This window comes from Sphaerodactylus townsendi, linkage group LG05, assembly GCF_021028975.2.
Source record: "Sphaerodactylus townsendi isolate TG3544 linkage group LG05, MPM_Stown_v2.3, whole genome shotgun sequence".
Lineage (NCBI taxonomy): Eukaryota > Metazoa > Chordata > Lepidosauria > Squamata > Sphaerodactylidae > Sphaerodactylus > Sphaerodactylus townsendi.
The window spans coordinates 42,098,836-42,111,588 of NC_059429.1; the positions used below are offsets into that span (position 1 = coordinate 42,098,836).

Below are 12,753 nucleotides of genomic sequence, written 5' to 3' on the forward strand. Positions count from 1 at the left end.
AATGTCATAATTTCCTTTTAGCTTTCCTTTCCCGCAGAGTTTCCACACCTTAGACATTAGACAAAACAGAAGATCTGCGGCTGAAGTGGGAAACAGCAAGCCCATATCCTTCCCTTCTTCCAGATATGATCCATCTCTGTGACCACAACAGTATGATATATCACCTGTTACAATGAATGAATGTACACCCTGTGAGTATCTGACTGCATTTGTTTGTAAGAAAAAGCCAATGGATATTCACTTTGCAAATGAAACCAAGGACCAGTACCTGGATATATCTGTGGTTTCAGTCATACATTCAGCTGTACATGTGATGAATGTAACATGAGAATTATTCAACACATATATCCTGTTTCCCCAAAAATAAGACATCCCCTGAGAATAAGACATAGTAGAGGTTTTGCTGAAGTGCTAAATATAAAGCCTCCCTCGAAAGTAAGACGTAGCAAAGTTTTTGTTTGGAAGCATGCCTGATGAACAGAACACAGAAAAATAAGACATCCCCTGAAAATAAGATGCATAGCACATCTTTGGGAGCAAAAATTAATATAAGACACTGTCTTATTTTTGGGGAAACAAGGGTACATAGTACATGGATTGTATGTACATTTTCTGTAGTTTGCAAACAAGGCTACTATAAACAAATGATTCTGCCCTCCCTGCTTGCTGCTGCTTGCATGAACAGCAAAACTTGCACTGCAGTACAATGACAAAGAGTACACCTCAGAGCCAGAGCAATATAGTGGCCAAAGGGTCACATTAGGACTCATAGGATCATAGAGTTGGAAGGAGCCATATAGTCCAACCCCTTGCTCAATGCAGGATCAGCCTAAAGCATTCCTGACAAATGTTTATCCAGCTGCTGCTTGAAGATTGCCAGTGAAGGGAGCTCACCACCTCCCTAGGCAGCCAATTCCACTACTGAACTACTCCTCCAGTAAATTGTTTCCCTTATATCCAACTGGTACCTTTCTGCCTGCAGTTTAAACCCATTATTGTGAGTTCTGTCTTTTGCTGCCAACAGGAACAGAGTCCTGCCCTCCTCTGACAGTCTTTCAAATTCTTAAAGAGAGCAATTCTGTATCCCCTCAACCTCCTCTAATCCTGATTGAATATTCCTACATCCCTCCAAGTCAGAATACCAGGGCTGAAATCCACACTCAGACATGAAACTAGACAAAAGAGAGTAGAATGATATGTGTTGCCCTTAGTTCACGTGTGGTGTTGTGTGTGTGTGTGTGTGTGTGTGTGTGTGTGTGTGTGTGTGATATAAAAATGAGTGTTAAAAATAAGTCATGCTGCATCAGGTCAATGGGGCATCTATTTCCACCAGGGGCAACTCACATGCCACAGCAGCTAGCCTGCTGACTGGTTTGCAGTGTGGGGCAACTCAAGGCATTTTGCCTCTTGGTCCCATTCAGCTATTATGACTAATAGGCAGTGATAAACCTAATCTTCATAAACATCTCTGATCCCTTTGAAGTCTTTCAAAACCAGTGGCCTACACCACATCTACTAGTAATGAGTTTTATGTGTCACTGCTCATGGGATGGTACTACTTTTGAACTGAATATTACTAAGGGTGACAGGAAGGGAAGACCCAGACTTTGCTTCTACTGTCTTTATTTTACATTAGACAACATGTGATTTGTGCAAAACAAACACCAGCACAAACCTAAAATTCAATCCTACTATCCTTCTCATTAGTCCGGCATCTCCCATTTCACCACTTCAATAATATGCTTCCTTCTCATATGAAAACAAAAAGCCAGGGGTATAATTTCAAGCATAAGTCCTACGTGGTCCTGCTGAAGAAATACTGGTTGCTGAAGATGAAGCTGTGGACGATTCAGCAATAAAGATGGAAAACTATACTAATCATTTCTATCTCTTTTTTTCTGCAGTAATTTTAATTTAAGGCACTGGAGGAGATGCAATTTAGTACAATTTAGAGCTGCATTTATATCATTATTTTTACTCTCCTGAATCATTACTATTTCGATAACAGCTTGGACAGAAGCCACAGTCAGAAAAACTCAACAGAATTGTAGCTCCTGCCGTTGTATCCCTGTGACTGCAGCCAGATCCATCACCAATAAGACCGTCACATTCATAAACAATGTCTAAGTATCCATTTAGGATTTTGTATTACAATCTAAGGAGGTACTCTCCAGATATGATGAAAGGGTGTTACTAAGCATTATAACCTAACATGGACGTCGTCCACAATAAATCCAAGATGCTATAAGACCCCCTTTTTCCCTGCCACAGATGCTAAAAGACCCTATTTTTTCCTGCTTCAGCAGGGCTAGTCTGTGATTAAACACGGCAAGAAAATAATCTCTTATGTTTTTGGGACTAGTTTGCATCTTCCTTTGTGGAGGAGAAGACCAAAAAAGAATGGCTGATTTCGAATTAGAATTGCCTCTCCCAGGTGGCACCTGCAAAGCTCCTGCTATTACAATTGATCTCAAGATGATCAAGATCAGTTCTCCTGCAGAAAATGGCAGCTTTGGAGGGTAAACTCTATGGCATTATACCCTGCTGAGGTCCTTCTTTTCCCCAAATCCCACTCTCCTCAATATCCACTCCCCAAATCTCCAAGTATTTCTCAACCTAGAATGGGCAACTCTATTTAGTACACAACCCAAACCTCAGCAGAACTGTGATGATCCAATGCAGCCCGTTAAACCCTGGGAACCCCTAGGAACTTGGATGCTGCAAAGTAGCATTGCTGGGCCTGGGTTGGGAAAAACCTGGAGATTTTGTGCACCCATAGCTACAGATACTGGTATTCTGTGTCTGGGGAGGCCCACTGAAATGCAAGACAAAGATGGCCAAATGTGAAAGCCTGTAGTAATTACAGTGTTGGACTAATATCTTGAAGATAAAGTTCCAACCCCCACATTGACATGGACACTTGCAGAGTAACCTCGGGCCAGTCATAGGGCTTTTCCACACAATTTATTTAAAACATTTTGAGGCAGGAAATAAAATGTTTTCTCCGTGAAGTTCCACATTGTTTTTACCCCAAAACATTTTATTTCCAGTCTCAAAACATTTTAAATGAATCCCATTTTCAAATGATTCTTGAGGCTGAAACGTTTTCAAAATATTTTACTTGTGCGTATCTATTTAAAATGTTTTACAAACCTCTCTGCCATCCCGAACTTCCTCCTCAGCACCCTTTTGTGAGCTCACTCTCTGTTTCCCTTCACCTGTTTATTAGATTATTTCTTAATTATTTTATTTTGGGGAATAATCTTCAATGCATCAAGTGCATGAGGCACAAAGAATTGCAGCATGAGGCTGTGAAGCAATAAAGCATTGGTTCACCAATGAACTCCAACCCCCCCTCCCCCCAACCCCCCCCCCACATAATGGTGGTCATGAATCGCTTCCAGGGGGTGAGTGCGGACAAAAGGGGGGAGGGATTGAAAACATTTTATACATTTTTGTGCAGAAAAGGCTATACACTTTCAGGCTAATCTACTCCATGGGGCAGGTGGTGGCGGCGGCTTTGAAAGTTGCAGATGAAAAAGGTATAAGTTCTCACACTGGTTCTAGGCTCCAGTTAAGAGCATAACAGAGCCAAAATCAGCAGCAGGAGAATTTAACAGTAGAACATTCCAGAAGCTAGGGTGGAATCCAGGAGTTATGAACAGCAAGACACTACTGAGTGGGTTGTTCATCCAGTTTACAGCAAGACATTGCTGTTGAATTGTTCATCCAGTTTACAGGCCTCTTTTGAATAATTAGAAAGTTGAGACTGGTGCAGTTGCCTAGGGTTGCATTCAGGCATCATGTGAAGATGACAAAGCCTGAATGTGCATGGACTTGGCATGTTGTGGGGGTTGTGCATGTCCCTCTATCCTCCCCTCTCATATGACACACAATAAAGACATCTTGATGACATATAAAAACAGCATGTGGCTTAACCAGAGCTAGGTTTTGTCCACCCAAGCTCTAAATCTGGACTAAAATTTAAGAATGCTGGCTTTCTGAAAGGGGAAGAACTAACTCCAGTTATGTCATGTGGCTGTACTTGTTCATCATGGATAACTGAATCTGGTTCTAAGGCAGGATTCCTTCATGGTGCAGGAAGAGAAGAGAGAGAGATGTGATACACACACACACTCATGTACTGCTGCAATCCAGGGTTTTGAGCATGTGGGTGTAATGTCAGCTGTATGCAACATGTAAACAGCCTAAAAGCATCAGCTAGAAAGCCTCAGGATCATAGCTCACTTCAGCCATCATGTGACTCAGCAGCAACACCTTCTGCACTCATAATAGTAAAATTTGAGATCCGGGCAAGACATTCCACACACCACTTCCTCACAATGCCAGGCCTGCTCCACAGACCTGATATTTCTCCTCCCATTCACCAGCAGCAACTTGGGTATTTTGCAAAATCCGAATAAGAGCCACAGCAGAATCATAATTCACTGGAGGGCAAAAGATCATTTCAAACTCATCAAGCATTCCAGGTGTTCTCTCCATTAATTCTGGAACATCAGGCCTGAATTCACACCAGCTTGAGATTTGTTTACACAGTCAAAGTGTGAATCAAAAGGACTGGATGGACCAGAGGCTCTTGACTCACTGCTTTTTCATCCCGGAATGACTAATCACAGAAACGGTAGCAGGGCTGCGTATTATTTTGGGTAGGAGCAACTGACAGCCCCACTGAGAAGCACTATGACCTGACTTCTGAGAAGCTAATCAGCACAGGGATGTGTGGCTAAAGCACCAGAAAATCCCTTGCTTTGGGGGCTAGGGAGAAGGTAGCTGGGACTGCTCAACAACCACCACCTCTGAATCCTGTCTGTGTGGACAAAAGTACTTATTACTCGAGATCCTGGTCTACATTATTTTAGTACTTGTAATACTGAAACAGAAATAACCAACTGTGATAAAAATAGGTCCTTAGACTGTTATTCATGGTCAAACCAGATGGCACACTGGGAGATTCAGGAATGAGTCTCTGAAAAAGTGAAATACTAGCAGTGCAGGGCTCTAGTGTCTCTGCGAGAGAAATAGAGCAAGACTGAGAGGGAGGGGGGAGGATTAATCTTTCATCTCCCTGCATAATTTTTCCAAATGAACAGTCCAACAGCCCACACCCTGGTCTGAAAAGCAGTGTATGAACTTGGAGAGAGGGTCCATTTTGTTCCACCAAACCACACACGGGAAAGGGTCAGCCCCTGTCTTCATAGCCTAATGGAGTTTGAGGCCCTGTATTGCTGTTATTTGACTTTATTGAAAATAGTTTTTTACTGGTCTCCCAGTGTCACATCTCAAATACAGATAGTCAGGGACAAAATATGTTGCTCCCCTTGAAGGTCCAGCCATCTATACTTTGTGGCCCTGCCCTTCGCTTCCAAATTTGATTCCCCACACCTACATTCACCTGCTGGGTGACCTTGAGTTACTCGCAGTTCTTTGGAAATCTCTCAGCCCCACCTACCTCACAAGTCGTCTGTTGTGGGGAGAGGAAAGGAAGTTTGTAAACCCCTTTGAGTCTCCTTACAGGAAATCCAAACTCCTCCACTTCTTCATTTAGTTCACTCTATATTATATGATGAGTTTTTCTGCTGTTGTATGCAAGGCAGCTAAGAACCTTTGCATATTTCAGTGTACCAAAATGTGCTGAAACAAAAGAGAAACACACACTAGTGGTAAGCAGAAGACTGCTAACTCCTGCTTTGAGATATCCTTTGTTTCTCTCTCTCTCTCTCCCCGCCCACCCCATTTTGTCTTTTTCAACTGCTTGCCTGTAGGAAGGAATTGTTCTGCAAATTTAATTGTTATGTGGTGCCTAGTTTCAGAGTCACTTTATAAATAAGAAATATTATTATTATAATATGATTAGTCTGTGGTACATCTGCTAAAGTGTGCAAAGTATGAGCCAGAAAGATCACATCACCCCAGTTACTAATCCAGCCATAGGTATCTATCAAACACTCATAAACTTGCCTTATTCAGACCATTGGTATATGAAGGTCAGTATTTTCTACTCCAAATGGCAGCGTTTCTTCTGGGCACACTTCTTTGAAATCTCCTACGGCCTGATCATTTTAATTAACCCTGTTCATATTTGTAACTTCCAAACAAATCTTCTTAAGGACTCCATTTTATAGGTGCAAACCTTAACATTTCTGAATTTTCAGGACTTCTAAGCGTTTTAATTATAAATATTTTACCTTCCAATTCTGCAGCTTTGACTTAAACCCTGCATCTATCTATAGTTCCTGGCCAAAGTGAATTTAGTACTCCTGGTTCCTGATTGGCAATTGTTCTTTTTATACTGCTGTAGCATTGCTTTATATTTTGATTACCGCAACCTGCACAAGCAAACTGGTTTTAAAAATTGAAAAGCATATGTAAAAAATTAAATAAACGATGACAGTAGCCTATCTGACAAGGATATTGTAAAGATGAATTGAATAATATATAAGAAACATTTTTGTTGATTTAAAATGTGCCACGTAAGTGCTAATATTACGACTTTGAAAGGAAATGCTGAGATTTATACATTGCTGCATAACTAGGGTTGCCAGCTCCGGGTTGGGAAATACCTGGAGGTTTGGGGGTGGATCCTAAGAAGGGCAGGGTTTGATCCCTGGACATCCGCTGTAATAGCGGGAGACCTCCAGCTACCACCTACAGGCTTGCAAGCATAACAGATGTGATAAACATGTATTTTGCACTCAAGGATCCAAACTTGAATACAAACCGTCTTGGAAAACGCAGCCTTCGGTGACACGGCAGCAGCAAAGTGTCAAAATCTTATTATTTGTGTAATTGCAGGATCGGCCTGCTACTGATTCAGATCAGACTGTATTCTATGCTGGACAATAAGCATTCCTAAGGCAGAATTTCCCTTTTGAGCATGCAGCTTTTGTAATGTCTCCAGGCCAAATCCTTCTTTTGCCTGAAGAGGTAATAGGTGGAGGATTGCTCTGTGCATACAGAGGGAAGAGATCAGCAGACGCTTTCCTGCTTCTCTCTCAGCTTAATAGCCTTGCAGAAGGGGTACAGCTGGAGCTGATCTGAGCTTTGCTACAAAGCAGTCACTTGTCTGGGCCAAAATGAAAAAAATATATAAAGATGAGAAGATGGCTTTAAAGCTCTCTTGGCCCCCAACCCAATTTGCTGTTACAGTACAGGACAATCTGCAAGGGAGAAACTCACTGTCGAGGTCCTTTATTACCCGAGCTTGGCGTGTTCCGTAATGTCGGCTACACCATGGCTGCTGCAATTTACTATTTAACTGGGAAACAATCCAGCCAAGGGGATACCAGCTGGAGAGTAGCATTTATATCAATATTGGAAGCCAGCAAGATCCCTGAAGGACCCGCGGGGCCCACCATCAATTTCTGAGCTTGGGAGAGCCGTGCCAAGGACTAAAGAATCTCTGCTGCAATTGTTAGATTTTTTTTATTGTAATTGCAGCAGCAGTTCTGGTGACAGTCCAGGCACAGAAAGCAAAACTGTCACAGCTCCAGAGCTGGTATAATAGACACAAGCAGAAAATTGGGCCTTCTACACTCCAAGGACAGACCCTGAAACGAATGCTCGCCATGTGATCTGGAGAGTGTGAAGCTAATGCTCCGACTACCTGATCCTACGGGGTTGCTTTAGCTTAAAGCCTTTAGATCTGATGGGGCAAACAGAGATGCAGCTAAAGCAGCAGCTTTCACCAGGCACATGGAGTGAAGCTGCCTGGCTCAGCTCCAGGTGCCATGAAGATCCCCTAACGTTCCCATTACTGCTCTGAAAGAGAGGTGTGAAGCATCACATCATGAGTGGTTCTAACAGTCCCTGGGAACAGGAGTGCAGGTTTGTTGCCAGGACTGGCTCAACCAGACAAGGAGATAAAGTGCTTGCTTAGGAAGGGAACTCTGCACTTAACAGTAAATTCAAAGCTGCTTCAAAGGGAATAGCACCTGACAACTGAAATGTTAATACTGTATTCCAAGAGGTAGGATTCGAAATAGCATCCCAACTATCCAAATATTAAAATAAATTCATAAAACATACTGATTTCTGTTGTCAACATCAATTTCTTAAATCACTAGTGTGCTGCCAAAATTACCTGCTTACTAAGGCATTATTTCAATATTCTCAGTGGTTTATAACTCTCTTGAACTGAGAAGCACCATCAGTCTGTCACACTTTTCTTTTACTTTCTAAGGAGCTCAGAATGATCCAGGTAATCATTGTTTTATCTCCAGATAAGGCAGAGAGAATGACCAGCTCAAAGGCCTTTGCTGGTTAGGAGTAATTCAAACTTGGATCTCTCATGTCTTAGTGCAGTGGTTCTCAACCTTCCTAATGCTGTGTCCCTTTAATACAGTTCCTCATGTTGTGGTGACCCCCAACCCTAATTTATCCATTTTATAGATGGAGAACACTGATGCAGAAAGTCTTAGGCGACCCATATGAAAGGGTCGTTCTACCCCCAAGAGGTCCCGACCCCCAGGTTGAGAACCACTTTCTTAGTGCATTATCCCACCCACTACACCACAGTGGCTCCCAAAGCATTTTCCAGCAATTCCATCCCGAGAGTTCAGGTAACAAATGAGCGTAGGGACGAACAGAAACAATTGTGCTCAGCTTTTGGATCGAGGTTGGAAGTAGGATTTTTAGCAAAGAGCAGGGAATTCTTCTCTCTGCAAGCAAAAGCCGAAAAAGCTGAAACCTATTAGGCTTTTTAAGCACCAGGCTGATTCGGCTCTGCACCTTCAGAGGCAGTATTTCTCTGAGTACCAGATCCAGAGAACAACAACGAACAGGGGCGCTAGGGTTGCCAGCTCCGGGTTGGGAAGTAACTGAAAGTTTCAAGGGTGGAGCCTGTGGAGGGAGGTGTTTGAGGAAGGGAGGGACCGCAGTGGGATATAATGTGATAGAGCAGCCATTTTCTTGAGGAGAAATTATCTCTGTCCCTTGGAGGTCAGTTCTAATTTTGAGAGAATTACCACCAGGAGATTGGAAAACCTAACGGTTGCCCTCAAACTCTGATTGTGGGTTTGCCACAGTCAGTGGAACACTGGCTCAGTTCAGACATCACATACAACAAGGGCTAATTAAGCTAACAATATGTAATGTGATTGTCTGAGCATGAGTCATCCTACTAGCTAGGACTAGTTACAGAACAGAACCATGGTTTCCAGCTTATTTGTTAACCTCAGTGAGCTTTAAAAACAGTTTTACATAATGTACTTTTATGGATCTCACTGTTTCTTCACCAGTGCTGTCCTCACACAGAGATGCCTAGCCAGAGTGGCTCAAAATTGAAATCTCTTGCATTTCCCTAACTCTCACTGGTCACCTCCTCTTTGACTCGTGATCCAACTGGTCAGGGAGATGTCCAATGAGAATTAGCAAAATTGAAGAGTGGTTTCAATTCTGGTGTTCTGTGGGAGATAAAAGCATTATTATTATTGATTGATTGATTGATTTTACAGCTGCCAGTTCTTTAGCTGGTTGTTGGCCTTTCATTACAATACGTGCCTCACCCAGAGGCCCAGGAAGTTGTAATGTATCGGTGTAGTATTATGATTATTGATTATGTTTTATATCATATTATTATTATTATTACTTAATTTTGTTTAATATCACTGCTGCCAGTTGTTTAGCTGGTTATTTGCCTTCCATTACAATTCAAGCATCACCCAGGGGCCTAGGACGTTGTAATACATTGACATATCATTTGTGTGGATCCCAGCAGGGATGCCTTTTAAGTCTGACAGATGCTGATTTTGTTGATTTGAAGAGGTTTCAAGTGCCACCCTGGTGTTTTTGGAATGGCACCCAGCATGCCAATTACCATGGGGACAAACCTCAGCTTGTTTGTGCCATAGCTGCTGAATCTTGATTTTCACATTGTGGTATTTAGTTCTTTTTGTTCTTTTTGTTCTTCATGTTCTTTTCATTTTTCCTCAACGCTCATGTTCTTTTTCATCAACCCTGCTGTCCACAGGTATTGCCATGCTGATGATGGCCACTTTCTTGCTCTCCATCACTGTGATGTCCAGTGTATTATGTGCCAACACTTTGCTCATTTGGATTCAAAAGTCCCACAAGATCTGGACCTTCTCATTTTCCGTGACTTTCTCTCCTTGATTTTTCCACCAGTTTTTAGCCATTTATGTTTATTGCTGTTGTTATCATCATCATCATCAACTTCATCATCATCATGTCTAGTGAAAAGGATACATTCCAGAAAAAGCACTGGCATTAACAAATGAATACACCTGATGATGACAGAAAATTGACTCAAGGCCAGCTTTGACCATACAGGTGAGCAGATGATCCCTCGGCTGACTGGGAGATGAATGGTCAGTGTCCAGAGTCTAATTGGTACTCTCGCCAGTGTTCATGAAAATTAAACCTTGAGGCACTAATGCTGATCTCTGGCAGCCAAAAAAAACCCCTCAGTCCAGCTTTAGATACAGAAAGAAGGAGGAAATGGTTCCTACAGTCCTAATTTAATTTGGATTTGCCTTCTGAGTTACTTTGTGCAGGCAGTCAGATGAAGGATTAATGGGCTGCCAACCAACACAGAGAATTGGTGAGGTATGTCTGTAGAAGTAATTGGAATTTGGTTCTTGGCCTAGATTTCTGTTCATGAAAACATGGGCACAGAGTCGGACCACTAGTCTACCAAGGTTAGCAGCAGCAGTCCAGGGTTTCAAGTCCAGATCTTTCAAATCACCTACTACTTAATCCTTCTAACTGGTCTGTCTGGAATAGAACCTGGGCCTTGTCTATGCAAAGCAGGCATCTTTGCACTGAGCCACAGCTACTCTCGGCCAATCATTTGCTAAATTGATCCTTATTTAATAACGTATCTTATAAAACTCTCAGTTTCAATTGTATCTAGACGTCCTACTCAGCCATAAAGATTCCTGGGTGGCCTTCTGAATTCTCACTCAGCCCAGTGGCGTAGTACCCATGTGTCGGGGGACTGTGACACCCCAGGCGGAGCTGTGGCAGAGGTGTGGCCAGGCCGTGGAGTGGACGTGGGCGTGGTGTGGCATTCTGGGAGAGTTCTGGGGCGGGGGCAGGTGCCGCCGCTGCAGGGGCGCAGGGCACGCGCAAGTCCCAGGCGCAGTTTTTCCTTTTTCCACCTCTGACTCAGCCCAATCTGCCTTAAAGAGAAGGAGACATCTGCAAACAGGATTGCCAACCTCCAGGTGGTGGCTGGAGATCTCCAGCTATTATAACTGATCTCTAAGTGACAGAGATCACTTCCCTTGGAGAAAATGGTTGCTTTGGAAGATGGACTCTATGGCAGTGTACCCCACTGGAGTCCCTTCCGTCTCCAAATCCCACCCTCCTCAGGCTCCACCCCCAAAATCCCTCAGTATGTCCCAACTTGGAGTTGGCAACCCTGTTTGCAAAGTGAATTTTTGCATACTGATCTCTCACCTCCTTGGCTGTTCTGCTCCCATTGGAAATAGGAAAAATAGAGGCCCTTTTCAAATCCTGGACCTTACCACGCACTGAAACCGACCATGCCATTAGGACTGCTCAAGTGGGAGATTCTCTGGGGTCTGAGCAGACTGAGGGAACAGTCAAAGGCCAAAGATCCAGGCTAGTTGAAGAGCACAGCCTAACAATGATGGAGTTAGAGGGGAGAGCCTAGCATAAGAGCTGTCTGTTTGCCTTAAAAGGCTAAGGAGCGGAGGGGAGGGAGCGGATATTTTGTCCTCATATTTTTCTTGGTAACTGGCCCAAAAGCAAAACATAAACCACCAGCATACTGTCAGTGGTTTTCATGGCCAGAATCACCTGGATGTTGTGAGTTTTCCGAGCTGTGTGGCCCTGGTCTGGTAGTTTTAGCTCCTATCATTTCACTCATATCTGTGACTGGCATTGCCAGAGGCATGTCACAGTACAATACATATCTTACCATGACATGCCTCTGAAGATGCCAGCCATAGATGTGCATGAAATGTTAGGCACTAAAACTGCCAGACCACAACCACAAAGCCTGAAAAAGCTACAACCACCAAAAACATCGGCCATGCTGCTTTTGGGAGGTCTCTTGTGCAACCCAGATGACATGACATTGACAAATTTCAAATCTGACTTGACCTGTTTTATTATTTAATCAACACTATATGTTTAATCTTTTAATTAATAAGGCCCACATAGCGTGCCTATTTATTTCCCTGGCTCGTTCAAAGGCCTGACCTGCCATGAACAATAATAGAAGACCATTTTATTGCATCCAGACTGCTCAATACCTTTTTAAAAAAAATTCAGCATGACCTAATTTATTCAAACAGCTTTGCGGCTTCCAAAACATTTAGGCAATCAATGATTTCGCTAAATAGGACAGTTATTTAAGCAGTGTCATGTTGACCTAGGGCTGCAGTAGAAGACAAACACGTGCACACACATTGTGAGCAGAGATAACTAGGGATCTGGAATAACTGAAGATCACAGTATAGAGTTCAGCTGCAACGAATAGTGACATTGATCGTACAGACAAATTTGTAATAAACCCTTCAAAGTATCTGTCTGGCCCAATTCCTGTCCTGCCCAAAAAGGGAGTCAACGGGTACATTAGAAGAAAATTGTACATTTTTCAGTGTTAAAAGCTTTAAAATTTATAACGCTGTGTGTTTCAAAAACAATATCTTTGTTAGGGCCAGATGATATTCATGGTATAGGAGCTTTCAAACAACACAGTCCTATTCCTCCAAATGGATTTAAAAGCAAAAAAACCAGCGATGG

General features: G+C 42.8%; 1 long non-coding RNA gene across 3 annotated transcripts in view; it reads right to left on the reverse strand.

The window, feature by feature from the left end:
* The window catches only part of LOC125432479, a 69,896-nt gene that overhangs the window by 12,650 nt on the left and 44,493 nt on the right, over window positions 1-12,753 (reverse strand). The window lies entirely within an intron of this gene.